General features: G+C 30.3%; 1 protein-coding gene across 3 annotated transcripts in view; it reads right to left on the reverse strand.

Moving 5' to 3' along the window:
• The window catches only part of p120ctn (adherens junction protein p120), a 246,965-nt gene that overhangs the window by 193,866 nt on the left and 31,964 nt on the right, over positions 1 to 21,135 (reverse strand). For all 3 annotated transcript variants that reach the window (XM_087155626.1, XM_087155627.1, XM_087155628.1), the window contains exon 2: positions 6,085 to 6,147. The gene's annotated coding sequence lies outside the window, so the exon portion shown is untranslated. The remainder of the gene's footprint in view (positions 1 to 6,084; positions 6,148 to 21,135) is intronic.

The following is a 21,135-nucleotide window of genomic DNA, read 5'->3' on the forward strand; positions in this document are numbered from 1 at the left end:
CTTTTAGGTGAGTTTGTAGCTAGATTATGGAATTATTTGGAAAGTAACTCAACAATACTTCCTATGGATATGTTAAAGCTTTTTGGGTTAACCTTTTAGCCGGGTTAGAGGATAATTTAGAAATTGACTCAGCAAAATTGAAAGCGATACATATGAACAACGATTCTTAGATTGTTGCCATTCTCAATCCTTACGCAATTCTCAATCCGTATGACGTACTTTACAGCTCTTTCTAAGTTTGAAACCACTGTGCTGAATCACCTTGCATACCAACTGCATACCATCACCTTGCAACATTGAAGCAATGAAATTAATGGGCTAAATAAGTATCAAGAGCGACCAAGTAATGCTTATGAAGAATTGTATTGGTTTGCCGTAAAAATGAATAGAACATCTACGATTCCGCAAGCTACATTTTTCGATGACAATTTTACGTGTTTAGAAAAATACTGTAGGGTAGAGTAAATATACAGCATTCGTAAAAAGCCCCTTTTGTCACCCTTTGACAGTTGATCGGAAGGTACCCTTTATAGAGTCATTTTTTTCTACTATAATTAAAATATTTATTTATTTTATATTATGACAGTCGTTGAACAAGCGAGCCAATTTCGGGTATACGACTACTAATGTTCAACTCTGTAGTCTTGTAATTTTGAAACCAATCCAGAAGACAAAGGAATTCCTGGATCAAGTATCGGGAGAAATTTGCCTTTATGGAGGACTTTTTAATGGAACTAACCCACATTCGCGTTGCATGGAGAGGAAAACCACAAAAACCTCCCACGGTTAGTCTGACGGCAATGGGACTGATCCGTCGGCCACTGAGGATATTTTACGTCAACACTGTGGTCGATACAAGCCGGATGAGGAATTCGTATTGCCCAGCCATCACTGAGGTTCGAACCCGGTTCACCTCATTGGAAGGGGAACGGTCTATACCCTGAGCTATCACGGCACTGGGGGCTTTTATAAAAAGAAATTCATTTACTTTATTTTTCAGAGCATTTTCTTTTGGTAAAAAATCAGGTTACTTTTTGAAAAGCTATAAACTTAAGCGCCTATAAATAACCGAATTTATAAATTGTGTGTATACGAAACTATTTATAACTATACATAAACTGGATGAACGAAAGCAAAGAGATCACAAGTTTTAGCCATCCTTCTTAAGCTAAACATTTATGTAAACAAAATTTGTCTTCTCATGTTATCATCCACATAACAATCTCATCAGCATTTCAGTAAGTAAAGGGTTCTCTTCAGAACAAATTCCATTTAAATGTATAACTTTTTAGACTGAACCTCATAGGTTCTACAAATGACCTAAAGCAATCACATTCTAACAGTCATTTGATAGACCAGTTGGAGTGATAGCAAATTTGAACTCGCAGGCTATCATTTAAAAGGCCGTTTCATGCCGTTTACAGATCAATACATCCCTTTGGAAAGGAATTGTAATGGTTATTAAAGTTATAAGCCAGCTGTTATAACAATGAAAATTCATGATTTATAAGAATGATAGAAACATAGCAAATAACGAAACTATTATAGCAGAAAAAATACCATTAGCTTATAACGATTCTTTACGTTATTAGAATTCCATTTGCAAATTAGCTTTATTCAATGAAAACCATGTAACTTAAATATCTGTGAGAATGTAGCGTTTTTTTAAACAATAAAATCATACAATATCCAACATATTATTCTTAAACGTCTTCATATAAATATTACATATTTCAATGATTTTGAAAATGGCACTTAACATTCACCAATTTCTTCAGTTATATAAAAAAAAATTATCGTAAATGATATAAAACTTTGTGAATGTGCATTCTAATTATATAGGGTGTTTACAAAGTCCCGAACCCATTTTAATGTTTAATAACTCATAAAGTAATAAAGATAGATTGAAATTAATTACATAAATGGTTAGATAGACTCAAAAAGTTTCATGACCCTTGTCAATGAACTTCCACGTATGCCCCCTTCGTCGCACGGAGAATATCAAGTCGATAGTCAATTTCACGCCAGGTAACGGCAAGCATGTCGGCTTCCACAGAGGCTATTGTGGTTGCAATTCTGGCTCTTAGGTCATCAATGTTCGACACGATCCTCCTGTAAACATTGTCCTTTATAAATCCCCAAAGAAAAAAGTCCAGCTGCGTTATATCAAGTGATCTGGGTGGCCAAGGAATAGCCTCTGTGGGTGCCGACATGCTTGCCGCTACCTGTCGTGAAATTGACTATCGACTTGATACTTTCGTGTGACATGTGCAAGTTCATTGACAAGGGTCATGAAACTTTTTGAGTCAATCTAACCATTTATGTTATTAATTTTAATCTATCTTTATTATTTTATGAGTTATTAAACATCAAAATGGGTCCGGGACTTTATAAACACCTTGTATATCTCTTTCCAAATCTTCGACATGTTTTTAAGTTCGTTTTACTTTTCTCTTTAAACTTCTTTGATAAGAAGACACAATCAAAAGTTTAATAAAGATTAGCTCGAAAATTCTGTACATAATTAAAAAATATTACGTAAATTTGATTTTAGTGTGAAATCCTTACATAAATTAAGTTAAAACAACATAAGAAATACAAATAATGTCATATAAAAAGTTTGTGTTCAAATTTAAAAATCTTGGATAATCATAAATGATTTATTAATCGATACAAATTTTCTTTTCAAAGAGATAAAAAAGAAAACAATCATTGCTTTTTGCTGAAAAATCAACCCAAAAAATATCTGTTTTCTAGAAACTTTGAGATATTTCTCAGTTAACTATTAATAAATAAGTATTTCCGAGCCATCCTAAAACGATGAATGAAAAACCTTCAGTTTCTATTTCATTCCTTTTTTATTGTCTCAATTTAGTTGCTTAAGAACGAAGAAAATTAGGTATTGCTTTTTTATATTAGTTTATGGCTATCCTAAATTACTCCTTCTGCTGCGGCGACATTGCTTGGCTGTTTCTTTGAACTATCGCCAAATATATGACGTTTCCTAGTCCCCTAATTTAGGATCTAATTTTTTCGAAATTTTGTCGTTTCCTATAATTTGAGGTTCAGGAATCCAAATATGTAAACAAAATATGTGTTTATTCAGAGAAAGTACGCCTTTGTGTCCGCTTTCGTAACTTAATTAATAGTTAGCACTAATTATTAGCATATTCACCCCTGGAACGATGAGGATCGGCACTTTTACTAAAATATCCAAGCATTAGAACAAAAGTTATCCAGGGTGATATCTTTTTTTTTTCTTGCGCACTGTACACTTTAAAAAAAGTTTTCTTAAAAATTAAGCAAAAATGTGTCAAAATAGCTCCAAAACAATGAAATTCGACTAAAAGTCGAATTTGAAAACCTTATTTAATCCTTATTGATTAAGGTGACTTGCTCAAAACAGCATATACTTATTTTTGAGCAACAGGCATAGTCCCAAAAATTATACATCGTGTAACCATTTTGAGTAATTTGTTGATTAAACAAGAGAGGGCATAGTCTGAAAAATGAGTTTTGAAGCACGCCACTATATCAATAATGAATTTGTTTCGAACCTATTTTTAACATTTTTGCTGAATTTTGAGAAATACTTTTTTTACAGTGTATAAACTTAAATAACTATATAGGAGAATTGTTCGTAAATATAACACTATCGTTTGATTGTAACGATTATTTTATTTACATTTAAATAACTTTAAAAGTTAAAGAAAACCGTTTTGCGAGTATAAATTAAAATATTTTAATTGCAATTGAGTTTGATTCTACGTTTAAGTTCCAAAATTTTGAAACATTTAAAGCAGGGATGGGCAAACTTTTTTGGTCGAGGGCCAAAAATCGAGAAAATTTTTTTTTGGTGGGCCAAATAAAACTTTCAAAATTTAAAAAAAAAGCAATATACAAGTTTTAATTTAAATATTTAGTGAAATGAATAAAATTGGGATTTCATTTTTAAAAGTTCCTTATATTAAGGTTCGAAATGTGCTTATTTTAAGCAACAAGGCTAAATGCTTTTCTGTTAGTCTACTTCTGAAATGATTTTTTCTAAGGTTCATAGTTGAAAACTCCTGTTCACATGTATAAGATTAAGCAAACATAGTGCTGATTTTCTGGGCCCGAAATATTAATTTTAGGAAACTAGCTTTTGGTAATGATTCGTAAAACTTTGGCATATTTAGAAACAACTGCTTCAGATGATTGTTAGATTGTCCGCTCGTTGGATCTTAAAATGCGCAGTCTGCCAAATGTGAAGTACAATTTACCTATATTAGATTCCTCGAGAAAGACAAACCTTAGTTCGAGCCAATCTAAGGCTATTCTATGAAGAACTTCTGCTTTCAACATTTTACCATTTAAAGCTGTTTGTGCTAATTATTTCCATCAATTTATGTTTTGTAGAACAAAAATAGAGAAGGTAAAAAGGTCATCGATACTTTGTTAAAAAAGGAAAAACAGGAATAATTTTAAATATTTTACAAGAAAATGGCTGTATATTGCCACTGATCGGCAAATTAAAATTCTATCCGCGGGCCGGATAAAACCTTCCGGCGGGCCACAGTTGGCCCGCGGGCCGTAGTTTGCCCATCCCTGATTTAAAGCATCAAAGTCAAGGAAAAAAAATTTTTTTTCAAATGGCGGGCACTTGGGATGTATTGTCCCATTGGCCAGGAGTGCCAGAACTGCTACTCTCTTCTTGTTACCCAGTAGGCACATGTGGCGAAGCCACGGTGGTGGAGCAGCGTCGCCCACGTCACGCAACCACAAACCCGTTTATAGGGCGGGTCACATTCACACAAAGGAGAAAGGACATAGAACACAGAGAGAAAGAAACATCCATGCCCTGAGCAGGATTCGAACCCGCAACCATCGGCTCCGCAGTCAGGCACGCTAACTACTCGGCCACCTGGTCGGCAAGTCAAGAAATATAAAATAACGAAAACAAAATAATATACAAAATACCAGGTTAAACTAAACAAGATCATTTATTGAAGATTATTGATTAGAATGGAAAGATTAAAATGGTAATCGATAATTGCCCTTTTTGAAATAAATACTTAGAAAAGCCTATGTTGAAACATAAACTCAGTAAAAATAATCATAAATTTGCTTACATTAGATCAAAAGTTATTCAAGTAGCTTATGCACTACAAGATAAAAAATTTAATAAATAAAATATTGTTTTCCTCTCTGATGGTATCTTTATAATTGACAAAATTAAAGTCATTTTAAACTCTGTAGACTTACACCAAAAAGAAAAGACGTAACTAGATAACTTAAGCACTATTATAAAGCAATTAGTAATATGATAAAATATAAGTGCTAGTTCAATAACACTTTCCTATGCACTTAAGGATAATTAACTATCTCGTCGAAATTATTATTCGCGATCTTAAAAAAAATTTAACGTTATTTTATATTTTTCTAAAAAAATAATTTAAAAGAGTTTTAAGCTTTTCTTAATAATTTAAATGTATAACTCAGACTTAATGAATTCAGTTTAAAAGGTTATAACTATATAATTCTCTCTTCATGTAACTAATACATAAGAAATATAAAAAATTCCTTATTGACCAAAAATAAAATATTTATGTTCTCATTAGTTCTTTAATGTTATTTTAAACGAATACAAAAAATGAATGTAGCATCAAATAAATAAATTAAATATTTTACAATCCAAATACTTTAAATTAAGCCTGCGCTTAAACTGATATAAAAAGGCAATATTTTCATATTTTTTGTCGATTATTTAAGAGTAACCTCTATCTGGTAAAAAATCAATAAAATAACAAAAAATAATTACAAATATTATGTTCTGCAAAAAAATAAAACCTTACACCTTAAATTAAAACTATTTCAAAATAAATTTGATCTTTTCTCATATTTATAAAGTCGTGTGATTACACAAAGAAATATACAGCAACGTTAATCAGATTATTTTTTAGCATCAATTAATATCTCCAAGAAAATATAATGAAGAGAGTTTATTGCTTCAAAATCTAATTTAAGAGCTCTTTAAATGATTAGAAAATTATACTTGTCTTTATTTTTTTTCACAGACATATGTTAATTGCAAAAGGTACTTACCATTGAGGCTTAAAGTAATGGTGGTTGTAAGAAAAAGATGCTGTAATAAAAACGTCTGGATACCTAAAAATAAAAATTTAAAAAACAAATCATTAATGAATCTTTTTTTTTTTTTTTAATTTTACATACGCATAAAAGAAAAATTGCAAGAATATAACATCATAAAAAAATGCATCTATGAGTTGAACATTTTTATATTTGTTTTTCGGACTTCTTTCTTTTTTGCAAAATCTCTTTAATGTTTTTTCAACAGTAAACAAATAAAAACCAACGAAAACAATGTTTAAATAATTATCTCCATAAACTAAAAGTAATTTGATTAATGTTTTTTTGGATAGAACTTATATCATAGGTTTTGTTGATTTGCAAGTTTTGTAGTATTTTAAAACTCCAATGTCTGTATGCGAGATATTGATTGAAATTCAAAAAATTTAAACAAAAAAATTTTACGTTAACTCAAAATAAGATAGATCTTGAACTAAAAGAGCTCATCGTGAATAAAGCAAATAAAGGTTTAGAAATGACATACAAAGAGTAATTTGAACTGAAAGTAATGTATCGACACTATAAAGTTCGATAAAAAAGAACTGTTTCAGCGTCTAAACACAAACTGACAGAAGAAAAATAACGAAATAAACACGCTTGAATAAGAAAAAAGTGGTTTAATCAGAAGACAAACAAGCTTGAATAGGGTAATAAAAGAATGGAAATATGGATTAGGTATGAAGAACCTACTGCTTTATTCTTAAGTATTCTCATTTGAAGATCGATCATATAAATTAATCCGATATTTCTAATAGAGTAGTTAAAAGCAGTCTTACGACATCCGAACTTGATCTTCTAGAATAAATAGGTGGGAAGGCAGAAATACATGATATAGAATATATATTGTGTATTATAACTTGTAAAAGAAAGAAAGTAATATATTAATATATATATATATATATATATATATATATATATATATATATATATGTAGGTTTCAATACCATAGTGTAACAACTGCGAACATTGCGTCATCCACCATTTTGTAATATTAAAGGAAGTTGCATCATTCTCTTGACATTGAGAGGCGCCAGCCAGACCAGAAGGGGAAGTCCCGCAGGGAAACTCCCGAATTTATAATTAACTCTTACTTTATACCATAGAACACTCTAATTCTTAGTCACATGCAATCCGGAGACCACTGCGAGAAGGCAGCTCTCCCCATGTCACTGTCATATCGTTCTAACCTTTTATTTCTATTAAATTGTTATGTTTATTAAACTATCGTCATCATTTACTCCTATGCTGCACTATCTCCCACATATATATATATATATATATATATATATATATATATATATATATATATATATATATATATATAACGTCGTTGCCGAGAGGAAGGATAAAAACAGGTCTTAGGCAGGGAAAGAGGGCACAATATTTATTTAATAATTATTTGAGAAAGAACCCTTAGGAAAATTTGCCATAGAGAAGCCTATGGTAATCTATGGCAACCTATGGCTACCATAGAAATTTGTATGGCAAGATACCATACGCCTATGGTTACCATAGAGATTTGTATGGCACAACACCATAAGCCTATGGCTACCATAGAGATTTGTATGGCACAACCCCATAAGCCTATGGCTACCATAGAAATTTATATGGCAAGATACCATACGCCTATGGTTACCATAGAGATTTGTATGGCAAAACCCCAAAAGCCTATGGCTACCATAAAGATTTGTATGGCAGTATACCATAGACTAATGGTAACCATAAGGATTTGTATGGCACGTCACCATTGGCCTATGGCAACCACAGAAATTTGTATGGCAGTATACCATAGGCCAATGGTAACCTTAAAGATTTGTATGGCAGTATACCATAGAGAAAAGCTGATCTAGATCTCCACCAACGAAACAACAACTTCTATGGAGTCCTCAAAAACATCTTCTAAAAGAAATAAATATCCATTATTTCACCCTGAAGTTAATTAAATTCAACATGTAAACCCACAAGGCATTCCTGGTGAGTCTTTTCCGGCCTCCGGGTGGCCAATTTTTCCATTTTTGAGTGTTTAAAATCCGATGTTCCATTGATTTAGGCTTAGTGTATCAGACCGCCATATTAACGTGTCATCCACTACAAGTGGAATCATTTGCTAACTTTGGCTACTTATTTTAATATTTTTTCGATCTCATTCTTGGTCAAAAACATTTTATTGCAATGGCCTATGCAATTATCTATCTGAATTTATTAAGTTTTTTAATTTCCGGCTGTCTGGTACTTTTATCAGTGTTTGCATTCTCATTAGTTTTTTATTTTAATTCCACTTAGGTTCTTGCAATGCTTTTTTACATTATCTTACATATGTTAGGGCTTTATATTTCTATTTTGTGTTTAATTTTTGCTTGCCATTAAATTGTTTTTTTATCATGTCTTTGTGTTTTACTATTTTACAACTAATATTTCTTAAGTATCCACATATATTTGTACAATGTTCTGTTACATGTTTATACATAGCTTAGGGTCATCACTTAACTAGATTTGCTGGATTACTGGTTGACAATTGTTTTGCTTCAATATCATCAACTGGACAGTCCCTGGCCATATCATCTGCTGCTGTAACCAAAAATGCTTTTAACAATTTAATCTTTCCTTAAGTTTACAACTTTTTCGTCATAGTGATTCCCTATACCCAATTAATTTTTATTTACTATCCCTGACCAAATGTAAATTTGTCAATAACAATTATTAATTTTACCAATTTTAATCATGTCTTAAACATGTTTTGTATTTACCAATGTTTCTATATTGTGTTCTCTTTTCTAAATGTGCTTATCACAACTCAACATAAATTTTCTGAGTTTTTTTTATCCCTCATTAGTAGGGGATCAATTAATTTAGCCTGTTTTCTATTCTTAGCTTTTCATAGTCTAATACCATCTTTTTTATAGATAAAATTTTGTTCACATGCCACCATTGGTTGCACCGTTACATATTCAGCTTTTATCCCGTTTGATCTCCCTTAGGAAAATTTGCCATAGAGAAGCCTATGGTAATCTATGGCAACCTATGGCTACCATAGAAATTTGTATGGCAAGATACCATACGCCTATGGTTACCATAGAGATTTGTATGGCACAACACCATAAGCCTATGGCTACCATAGAGATTTGTATGGCACAATCCCATAAGCCTATGGCTACCATAGAAATTTATATGGCAAGATACCATACGCCTATGGTTACCATAGAGATTTGTATGGCAAAACCCCAAAAGCCTATGGCTACCATAAATATTTGTATGGCAGTATACCATAGACTAATGGTAACCATAAGGATTTGTATGGCAAGTCACCATTGGCCTATGGCAACCACAGAAATTTGTATGGCAGTATACCATAGGCCAATGGTAACCTTAAAGATTTGTATGGCAGTATACCATAGAGAAAAGTTGATCTAGATCTCCACCAACGAAACAACAACTTCTATGGAGTCCTCAAAAACATCTTCTAAAAGAAATAAATATCCATTATTTCACCCCGAAGTTAATTAAATTCAACATGTAAACCCACAAGGCATTCCTGGTGAGTCTTTTCCGGCCTCCGGGTGGCCAATTTTTCCATTTTTGAGTGTTTAAAATCAGATGTTCCATTGATTTAGGCTTAGAGTATCAGATCGCCATATTAACGTGTCATCCATTACAAGTGGAATCTTTCGCAAACTTTGGCTACTTATTTTAATATTTTTTCGATCTCATTCTTGGTCAAAAACAATTTATTGCAAACGCCTATGCGATTATCTATCTGAATTTATTAAGTTTTTTAATTTCCGGCTGTCTGGTACTTTTATCAGCGTTTACATTCTCATTAGTTTTTTATTTTAATTCCACTTAGGTTCTTGCAATGCATTATCTTACATATGTTTACAATGCATTATCTTACATATTTACATTATCTTACATATGTTAGGGCTTTATATTTATTTTTTGTGTTTAATTTTTGCTTGCCATTAAATTGTTTTTTATCATGTCTCTGTGTTTTACTATTTTACAACTAATATTTCTTAAGTATCCACATATATTTGTACAATGTTCTGTTACATGTTTATACATAGCTTAGGGTCATCACTTAACTAGATTTGCTGGATTACTGGTTGACAATTGTTTTGCTTCAATATCATCAACTGAACAGTCCCTGGCCATATCATCTGCTGCCAAAAATGCTTCTAACAATTTAATCTTTCCTTAAGTTTACAACTTTTTCGTCATAGTGATTCCCTATACCCAATTAATTTTTATTTACTATCCCTGACCAAGTGTAAATTTGTCAATAACAATTATTAATTTCACCAATTTTAATCATGTCTTAAACATGTTTTGTATTTACCAATGTTTCTATATTGTGTTCTCTTTTCTAAATGTGCTTAACACAACTCAACATAAATTTTCTGAGTTTTTTTATCCCTCACTAGTAGGGGATCAACTAATTTAGCCTGTTTTCTATTCTTAGCTTTTCATAGTCTAATACCATATTTTTTATGGATAAAATTTTGTTCACATTTGATCGCCGTTTGATCTATTTTAAACTAATTTCGCTTCGACCACCGGCCCCACTCTTTATCTTTTGAGTTTTAATAGTATTTTATTGTTTTAGTAGTCTGTTTAATTTTTAGTTTAGTATCACATATCAAAATTTAAAGAATTTTCATACTCGCTCCGACCATCGGACCGTTATTTTGCTTCGCGTTCTTTTAGGTTCCTCTAATATCTGAGGCTTATCTAACCAATTATGATACCAATCAATGAAATTAACGTTTTTTATACTCGCTCCGACCTCCGAACCCACTTTCTATTTTCTTGTTTTTACAGCTTTAACAAATATTAGTTGCCTGTACTCAATATATTTTGTTCCTAATCAACATAACCAATATTTTCCCCACTCGCTCCGTTCACAGGACCCATTTTCTAGCGGTTTGTACTAACTGTTTGAAATTTATTTGAATAAGAAACGCATACAAAAAGGATTCTGCAAGTAAAACAGGAGAAGTTTATCAAAGAAATTTTAAAAAAAAAGCTTTCTGGATATATATTTATTCTACAATTATTAAGTTTTGCATTTTTAATATCAATTGCGAAAGATTCTTGTAAGTAATTATTTTTTGACGTATGGTAAAATATCAACGAGAAATGTTGCCATAGCTGTATGGCAAAGGTATACCATAACCTATGGAAAAATATTTCTTCATAAACTGTAGCACATCTTAGTTTTATGGCAAAAATTTGCCATATAAAAAAATGCCATAGGATATTCCTATGGGGTTTTGCCTATGGCAAAATTTTTCCATACACTTTTGCCATACACTTATGGCAAAACTTTGCCATACAAAAAATGCCATAGGATATTCCTATGGAGTTTTGCCTATGGCAAAATTTTGCCATTCAAAAAAATGCCATAGAATATTCCTATGGGGTTTTGCCTATGGCAAAATTTTTGCCATAGGCAAAACCCCATAGGAATATCCTATGGCATTTTTTTATGGCAAACCTATGGCAAATTTTCCTAAGGGCTATTTTAAACTAATTTCGCTTCGACCACCGGCCCCACTCTTTATCTTTTGAGTTTTAATAGTATTTTATTGTTTTAGTAGTCTGCTTAATTTTTAGTTTAGTATCACATATCGAAATTTAAAGAATTTTCATACTCGCTACGACCATCGGACCGTTATTTTGCTTCGAGTTCTTTTAGGTTCCTCTAATATCTGACGCTTATCTAACTAATTATGATACCAATCAATCAAATTAATGTTTTTTGTACTCGCTCCGACCTCCGGACCCACTTTCTATTTTCTTGTTTTTACAGCTTTAACAAATATTAGTTGCCTGTACTCAATATATTTTGTTCCTAATCAACATAACCATTATTTTCCCCACTCGCTCCGACCACCGGACCCATTTTCTAGCAGTTAGTACTAACTGTTTGAAATTTATTTGAATAAGAACCGCATACAAAAAGGATTCTGCAAGTAAAACAGGAGAAGTTTATCAAAGAAATTTTAAAAAAAAAGCTTTCTGGATATATATTTATTCCACAATTATTAAGTTTTGCATGTTTAATATTATCCATTGCGAAAGATTCTTGTAAGTAATTATTTTTTGACGTATGGTAAAATATCAACGAGAAATGTTGCCATAGCTGTATGGCAAAGGTGTACCATAACCAATGGAAAAATATTTCTTCATAAACTGTAGAACATCTTAGTTTTATGGCAAAAATTTGCCATATAAAAAAATGCCATAGGATATTCCTATGGGGTTTTGCCTATGGCAAAATTTTGCCATACACTTTTGCCATACACTTATGGCAAAACTTTGCCATACAAAAAAATGCCATAGGATATTCCTATGGGGTTTTGCCTATGGCAAAATTTTGCCATAATCTTTTGCCATACACTTATGGCAAAACTTTGCCATACAAAAAAATGCCATAGGATATTCCTATGGGGTTTTTCCTATGGCAAAATTTTGCCATTCAAAAAAATGCCATAGAATATTCCTATGGGATTTTGCCTATGGCAAAAATTTGCCATACATGTATGGCAAAATTCTGCCATACGTATATGGCAAAAGTGTATGGCAAAATTTTTGCCATAGGCAAAACCCCATAGGAATATCCTATGGCATTTTTTTATGGCAAACCTATGGCAAATTTTCCTAAGGGAACAATCATTCAAGTTACACAAAATCGTTGTGCTCCTCAATAAAAGTTAGGGAAAATCTTGTAGAGTAAATCCGTATAATGTTTCGTTTTAGGGAATAAGGGAAATCTTAGTAATTATAATTGGTCTGTTAAACAGGTCCAGGAAAAAAAATAAAAAAAATTATATAAAAAGCTTTAACAAGTCTTTAGATTTTATTTCCTTGCCTAATTTCTCTCTCTCAATTCATAAGCCCGTTCACATAACATCCTCTAATTAAAATAGATTAAAGAAAACATAATTATAATTTTAAGTTTTTCCCTTAACCAAGCCTAAGAACTGGAGAAATTTCCCGATTTTTCTAATGAAAGAATTACAATTAATGATGTTTCCCTTTTTTTCATTTGAATGGGAAACGATGGGGTATACTAGCGGAACTTTTCCCTAACATAAAATAATGGGGGGGAAAAGATTTCAGTTTAGATTTGAATTATCGCTAAGAATAATTATCACTTTCATTTCCTAGATAAAAGTAAATAAAAAAATAAAAGCTTAAAAATAAAAGCATTTAAAAAAGCATTTGAAATTAAGCTATCAACAGAACCGAAAGGTTAAATTTAAACATATCGCAATATATGATTATTAGTATAAAATAATTATTTTGCATAATGTACGCTGACAGAAATTATGTAAATTAAAATAACCTAAACTTATCACCTCCAGAAATGTCATACCCTACAGTACGGTTACGTGATTTAAAAATTTCATGCAAATATTCCAGTGTTTCATTTACAACCTTTTTCATAAAATTGACTGTAAAGAAACGCTCACAAATTTTAATCTGCTTTTTTCCGGGGTCAGAGTAATCGGACCTAGCAATTTTTTTTCTTTATCTATTCAAACTATTTATTTATATACATTTCAATGTTTTTTCTACATAGTTTTTAGTTAAATGCATGTGAACAATGGAAATTCAATTTTGATATCCGAACAAGAATTAAGTTAAGAGGAATTTTTAATTCTTTAAAATTTCAATCCCCCCTTTTTACAAATTCGTAATTATGTTAACTAATTAACTAAAGCATTCTCAACTTATCCTTTTTTTAATCACTCGATTAAGGAGAGAAATATTCCAAGAGAAACTAATCGATAAGCTTTCTATAAAATTACATTTTTCAAATTTCCAGACACTAAGCAAACACAAAAGTAAGTTTGCCAAGTAAGAATTCCTATCACATTTAAAAGTGGCGTATTTTTTACCAATCTGCGCATTTCTCTAGAATAAATAAATTCGAGTTTCACTTCCTTTGTCACGAAGAACGGTAGTTAAAAAAAAAAAGAAATAAAATCTGTTTCGCATTCCTATGTTTTCGTTTTATTATTTTTTGAAAGCCCTAATTGCAATTCCTGGAAACTCGAAGTTATTGTCTGGATATAGCGCAGAAGGACTGAGAAAGGAGTTATATTTGTTATTTATCCTTCTTTAAGATTTAAGATTTTTTTAAATATTAATATTTAAAGGTAAATATTAAAAAGAATTAACAATAGCTGCGCATTTCAATATTTTAACTAATTAATACCTAAATTGTAATTTTTATATAATAATGTGTGTTAGAATTTTAAATGTTTATTAGCTTGAAAATTAACATTAAAATCATTAAAGGGTTAATGGATCTAAATTATTCAGCCATATTTAAAAAAAAAAAAATAAATAAATAAATAGTACAACATACTGAATAAATTTCAAATCGAAAGAGCCTTTGGAAACTCCTTACCGCTGTAGTCGCAACTTTTTTCCGTAGTTTCTAGTGCAGTGCGCTACTTTTTATTAGAAATAGTGTAGAGAGTAGTGCGATACAAAAAAGAAAAATACAGAAGTTTGTAGCGATTCTTGGCGTTTAACGTTAGTTAAATAAAAAAACAAAGTTCAAACGCAAAATATGTTCCTAATCTGATTGGTGCAAAGCCACCGTGGCCCCGTCAACGTATATAATGAGAATGCCTCTGTGGCCGAGCGTTTATAAGGTCTACGTCTGATACTCGGAAAAAAACGGAGCGAAATCGGTCGAATAGTTCCTGAGAAATCGAATTTTAAATATCTGACTTTTTTAAAATTCGATTTTACAGGACGTAAGGTGCGTTTTTAAGTCTGATTTCGTAACCTAAATTATCGTCTGCATTAATTAATTAGCATATTCGATGTCACCTCCTGAAACCATTAAGATGGAGTCCTAGGACATGAAGATCCGATCATTAGATTAAAAGTTATTCAGGGTGGTCTGTTTTTTGTTTTTCACACTGTACTTTATTTGTTGGAGGATATAAAAAAGCATTGATCACTTAAATGACAAATATTTGATAATTATATTCGCCAGCATTACTTAATCACTGTAGAGAAAAGCATAGAGTTTGAAAGTTAAAAGAACAAATTCGTAAAAAGTGCTTTAGAATAAAAAAAACTATTTCATGTAAACATGAATTAAAACATATTAATATCTCCTCATATTTAACCAAGCCAATTTTTTATTCAAAATCATTTTGAATGTTGGTGAAAATTAAATTCTCCGATTAAGTTTGTCTTCTAAAAATAGCGAAGTAGTGAATACATTTCGAAAGTGGTTTGTAGTCGCAACATATAAAAATAGTAGCTGTAGTTGTAGTTGTAGTTGTAGTTAACTACAAAAAAAAATTTTTTTGTTCCGACCACTGATTATGGATTAAATATTAATGGATAAAAATTTATTAAACTGATCTTATTGGAATTTGGCAAACGTTTTCTAAATAAATTTATTTTTTCAATTAAATTGCCTTTTAAAATATGTTGTGATCTAAGAAAAAAAATATTCGTTCAAGTAGTTAATTCCATTTAGGAGAAATGACCAAAATTTTAACAAGATCGGTGCAATAGTTTTTATGAAATCGTGCCAAAAATAAAATTCCAAAAAAAAACGTTTTCTTATATTCGCTCTAGGCTATAAAGACCTAGCGTATGTACCAAATGTCTAATGTAAAGGATCACAATTAATACAATTTTATCACTTAAAAAATAATGTTTACATTTTCTTGGTATGCCTTTATAAAGCGATTGCCTGTGTGAAAGTAAAATTTGATTTACATTCGTTAGTCGGAGTTTTAATTGCAATGAAAAATTAAAATAATTGAACTCGAATCAAGTAAAATATTGGACAGTTTAATGATAGTAAATAACTTATTATTTAAGTCAAGTAGATTTTGCTCCATGGTAAAAATGTTGTTGTTGTTTCTTATGTCACAGGTCATACCAGCAAGACTAATAGGAGAAACCATGAGAATTTAAGGCAGAGGGGTACGTTTCTTGTTCTTCAATGGCGCCATCTATGGCCAAAAGTACAATTTCAGCCACACACACACGCGTGTAAACCATTTTACGGGGAGGACCCATTCATACAGCATTTATTGATCCACAGATCGTAATTTTGACCTGAAACCATTTAGTAGCCCTAGAGTTATTTTTATATTTCATAACCGTCGTTGAACAGCCGATCCAATTTTATGGGTTTACGAGTACTAATGTTCAACTCCGTAGCCTTGTAATTTTGAACCCAATCCAGAAGACAAGGGAACTCCTGGATCGAGTATTGGGAGAAATTTTGCCTTCGTGGAGGACTTTTTGATGGAGCTAGCCCGCATTTGCGTTACATGGAGAGGAAGACTACGAGAACCTCCTCGGTTATCCTGGCGGCAAAGGGATTCCAATCCATGATCCGTCTACCACTGAGGATATTTCGCGTCAGCACTGTGGTCGGTGCAAGTCGGTTGCGGAATTCGTATCGACTGGGATTCGAACCCGGTTCCCCTCATTGGAAGGCGAACTCTCTATCCCCCATCGCGGCTCCCCCAGAGGTATTGAATTGTTAACGAAACTTGGAGAACTTTGTGACCCCTACAGAGTCAACGTGCACTAGTCACAATTTAATGCATGGGGATTCTTCGACCGGCGGGATTCGAACTCACAATCTTACGGACACAAGATCAACATCTTACTAACCAGACTATCCTAGCCTATGATCGAATTCAAAGAAATATATTACAAAAATATCCTACACTATGTAAAAAAGACTAAAAATTAAAATTTATCATTTTTATGTAATAATAATTCAAAAAAAATAAAAATAATATGATTAAGTTTATTTAATTAACTTAATAAAGTACTTAATTACTTAAGTTTAATTAAATTAATATGAAATGACGTTTTAGAACGTTCAAAATCCACTTAAATTGAAAAACGCTATTTTTATAAGTGATGAAGTTTTAATATCCTGGAATTATTATTTTACATAGTAATTAGTTTCAAACATTTATCAGTGAGACAGTTAAAAAGACTAAAGGTTTTATTTATGAATTACACAACAAAAGATACATCTAAAAAAAATCTTCAAGGAATTAACAACGAAATTTTGAATCAGAGGCACAAATCTTAATTATAATGCAATATTAAAACGCAGAATTTATTAAATATGTTGCATGCGTATCTTAATAGTTCTATCCTTAATTCTTATGTGCTATACAATCAAATTACTGCAAAACCATTTATTTATTATATATTGTATAAATTAATATAAATAACAAATTAATTTAAAAAGTCTCGTTAAATATTTTTTTCAGAAAAAAATGTCTAATCTTATTAACTATCTGGATAAATTAAAAAGAAAAATCAAATGAAATAATTATTTTTAAGAACTTTTCAATAAATACGAATAGAGTAGCTTTCTTTTCAGAGATTAAAAAAGTACTATTCTTCTATCTTATGTAGGTAGAAGATTTTATAGATATATAGAAGATAGAATAAGAGTGATAAAGTAGCTTCACAAAAAATTAATCTTTTAAATACAAATTAGACTTCATTACGTCATAGCTAATATAGGAATAAATAAATTATTATATTTCTTTCTTATTATATATTTATAAATTAATCTTTTTTACATAAATTCAGCTTATAATTAAATATTCGTTCAGAATTCATTCTTTAAACCTACGCTACTCAAAAAATTTTAAGAAATAGGATTAATCGTTAATTAACGGCTCTAGCTTCTTTCTTTCTTTTGCATAGTTTCTTTTGTATAGTTCTTTTGCATAGTTTCAGGAAATAAAAAGGAAATATTATTCACTTAATGAGATAATATAATTACTCGTAAGTGCGATAAGACCAATTAACTTCATAAAGTTGAAAAAAAGACAATAAAACTAATTAATTTTACAAATACCATAAGTGTTATTAATCGTTTTTACACAGTAAGGAAAAGCTCGCAGAAACTTGAAATAATTTAATTTCAATACAAATTAGAAATACTAACTTTAAGATATATTCCATGTATAAAAAAATAGAACAGTGAGCCAAAAAATTATCACTCTGAATAATTTTTTTAATGATCCTATTTTCAAGTATAAGTGCAGGGTATCTGCTATATTTTAGATTTTCAAATCCATGAATTTTCATGAATAATTCCACGAATTTTTCATGACATACCGAAGTTACTATTTTCTCCACAAAAACACAACAATAAATTTAAAAAAGCATTATAATAACATTAATTGAAATGATAGGTATAACCAAAACTGTTATACTCTGCACCTTCATATTTATTGATTTTAAACTTAAAAAAAAAAGAGTAAAGAAAGAGTTGAAGCAATAAAATAGCTTAAAGAGATTCAAAAGCAAATAATTAAATACTGTCAAATCTATGTAGTTATTTAAATCTGTTTTATTTATTCTTTAAAGTAAGTGTAATATAAAAAGTCTTAACTAGAATCTTAAATTGATAAAATAAATAATAAATAAATTCTAAAATCACAGAAGTTTAAAAGATAATTCACTTTAGAAATTACGTTCTTTCTTTCATTTTTTGAAAGAACACCATAATTTTTAAAGAACATAATAAAAACGTTTTATATTTTAAATAGAATATAACTATGAGTGGGAATTTTGCTACAAATTTAGATGTTTGGAGCATTGGAACTCATGACTTTCCACGATTTTTCATTACTTTCCAGGTGCGCAGATACCTTGTAAGTGCTAATTAAAGGGCAAGACTGGGAAATTTTTCTGGTGGCAACTGACCACTAGAAGCAAATTTATAGGTAGTAATAATTTTGTCATATTAAAATTGTTGGGATTTTTAAAACTTTGGAAATTTGTAGTAATAAACACCGAAAAAAAGCGATCAAAAAGCTACATTGATTTAGATTTGGCGCGTTCAAGAACTTAATGCGCAATTCAAAATTTATGATTTTTTTTTTTAATTATAATAGTTTTTTAATCATGTTCTGGTGCTACCGTGGGCGGCAGGTTGTGCATCCCTATCATGTAGCGTATTATTTATATCTAGATCATGCGTCCTCAACCCTCCAGCGCCTCCCTCCCCCCACAACCCCCAAAATTGTATTTACGCATTTGTACGTACAGAGAATTTCGCAAAGAATTTCCCCGAGAGCATTTCGCAAACTTTTAATATCCTGGCAAAAACGTATAACTGCTTCTAACTTTTCTAGAAATAGAAAAGAATATGTTTTTCTGAAAAATAAAATTAACTCTTCTTTAAGACGATTTCCAATGTCATGTTTCGTTGCATTAAAAATAGAAATCAAGTGATATAAAATACAGGAAAAATCATGATTTGAAGGGAAATATAGATTTGAAAACACAGTTGTCGCGCATTATATCGAAATGATTTACTTTTATAGTTTCTAAAAGAAGGAAAATTTATTTTTGATGTATTATCATTTTTAAAGGATAACAAAAGGCGTAAGAGCACTTAATTTTAAAAGAAGATAGCAATTATTATATCATTTTCATGGATACTAAAGTGAATGAATTAAAGTAATAGTTAAAGTAGTCATCAAGTCATACAATTCAAATAATAAAATATTCTAAATAAAAAAGAAAGGCATTTTAAAACAAAAGTATTTTTTTAGAAATAAATATAAAAAAAGAGGACAATTATTTTAGACCATTATGACAACTGATATTTATGCATATAAGAATCAAATTATTCAAAAATATTGTCAAATACAAGGCACTAAATGTGTGCGCTTAAATTATGTAAGTATTAACTTTTTTTAAATAAAAATAAGCATAACTAAAGAAATAAAAAAATTTAAAACTTTGTTTAATACATTTTTATTTAGATAATTAAATTCAATAATAGTTAGGTCTTATAAAATACAATCGATATTATTTTATAATTTCCTTCGGCGCCCTCGATTCGCATTTCTAAGGATTTCTTCAAAATTTGAGGGGACAGTAATCGATATTTTACGATATCACTTAATTATTATATGCTTGACCGGGTATATAAGGGTAAAAAATGAATGCCATGGACACGTCGAGCATTTTAATTTTCAAGTCGTGCGCATAACAATAATTTACAAACATAATTTTATTTTTACACTTTCATATTGCAAGGTTGTGTGCGCTATATTAATATATATATAAACTTTAAAAGACGAAAAGTAATCAACTAAAGGGACTTCTGAGTTCAAAACATCTATTAACTAATGTTTTATGCTGATAAAATTAGTAAGTATACTCGTAAAAATGTCTAGTTAAAAAAGTAACTATAAATTTGTAAATTAAAATTTTGTTTCATAATGTTATTAATACAATTTAAAGAAATAATTTTTCTGTAATCTTAAAATAAAAATATCTTTTTAAGAGAAATGCATAACCTTAATTATAACCTTAAGAGAAATGCAATTTTTTTAAAAAATGGAAAAAGAGCAAATTTTTAAAAGAGACTTTTTTTTTCTTGCGAATGTTAAAATTTTAATTTTAAATGAAACAAACGATCTTGTTTTGAAAAACTAAATGCATGGGCGAGAGTATATTCTAGAAAATGGGTGCATTACCGAAGTCTTGATTAGTAATCACCGATTCCTTTTACCTTTTTAAAAAGAAATAGACCGATATTATCTTCACCTGCTTTTACAAACAGCTGCTTTTGTCAACACCCACGAGTTAGTACATGGAACAAAAATACCCGAAAAACTTGAAGCAGACGATTACTCATAATCGTCTGCTTCATAATTCAATAATTTACAATCTTCTTCTCTTTCTAAAAGTGACCATTTATCTTTGATGACTCCAAAGTATTATTTTTTTATATAGTAAAAGCCAGTCAATAGCAATAAGTAAAAAATAATAATATTAATAATAAGCGGGAGAAGATTTGAATAGAAAAATAGGATAGTGGATGTAATAATCTTAATTTTTGTTCAGCTATTAAAAATACATAACTATTTTACTCTTTCTTTCCGCAAAGTTGAAAGAAAGATTAACATTTTTTTTTACTTGTGGGAAAATCTCAAATTAAGAATCTTAGATTTA

Source organism: Parasteatoda tepidariorum, chromosome 12 (genome assembly GCF_982258835.1).
Source record: "Parasteatoda tepidariorum strain Cologne lab strain chromosome 12, Ptep-v5.0, whole genome shotgun sequence".
Lineage (NCBI taxonomy): Eukaryota > Metazoa > Arthropoda > Arachnida > Araneae > Theridiidae > Parasteatoda > Parasteatoda tepidariorum.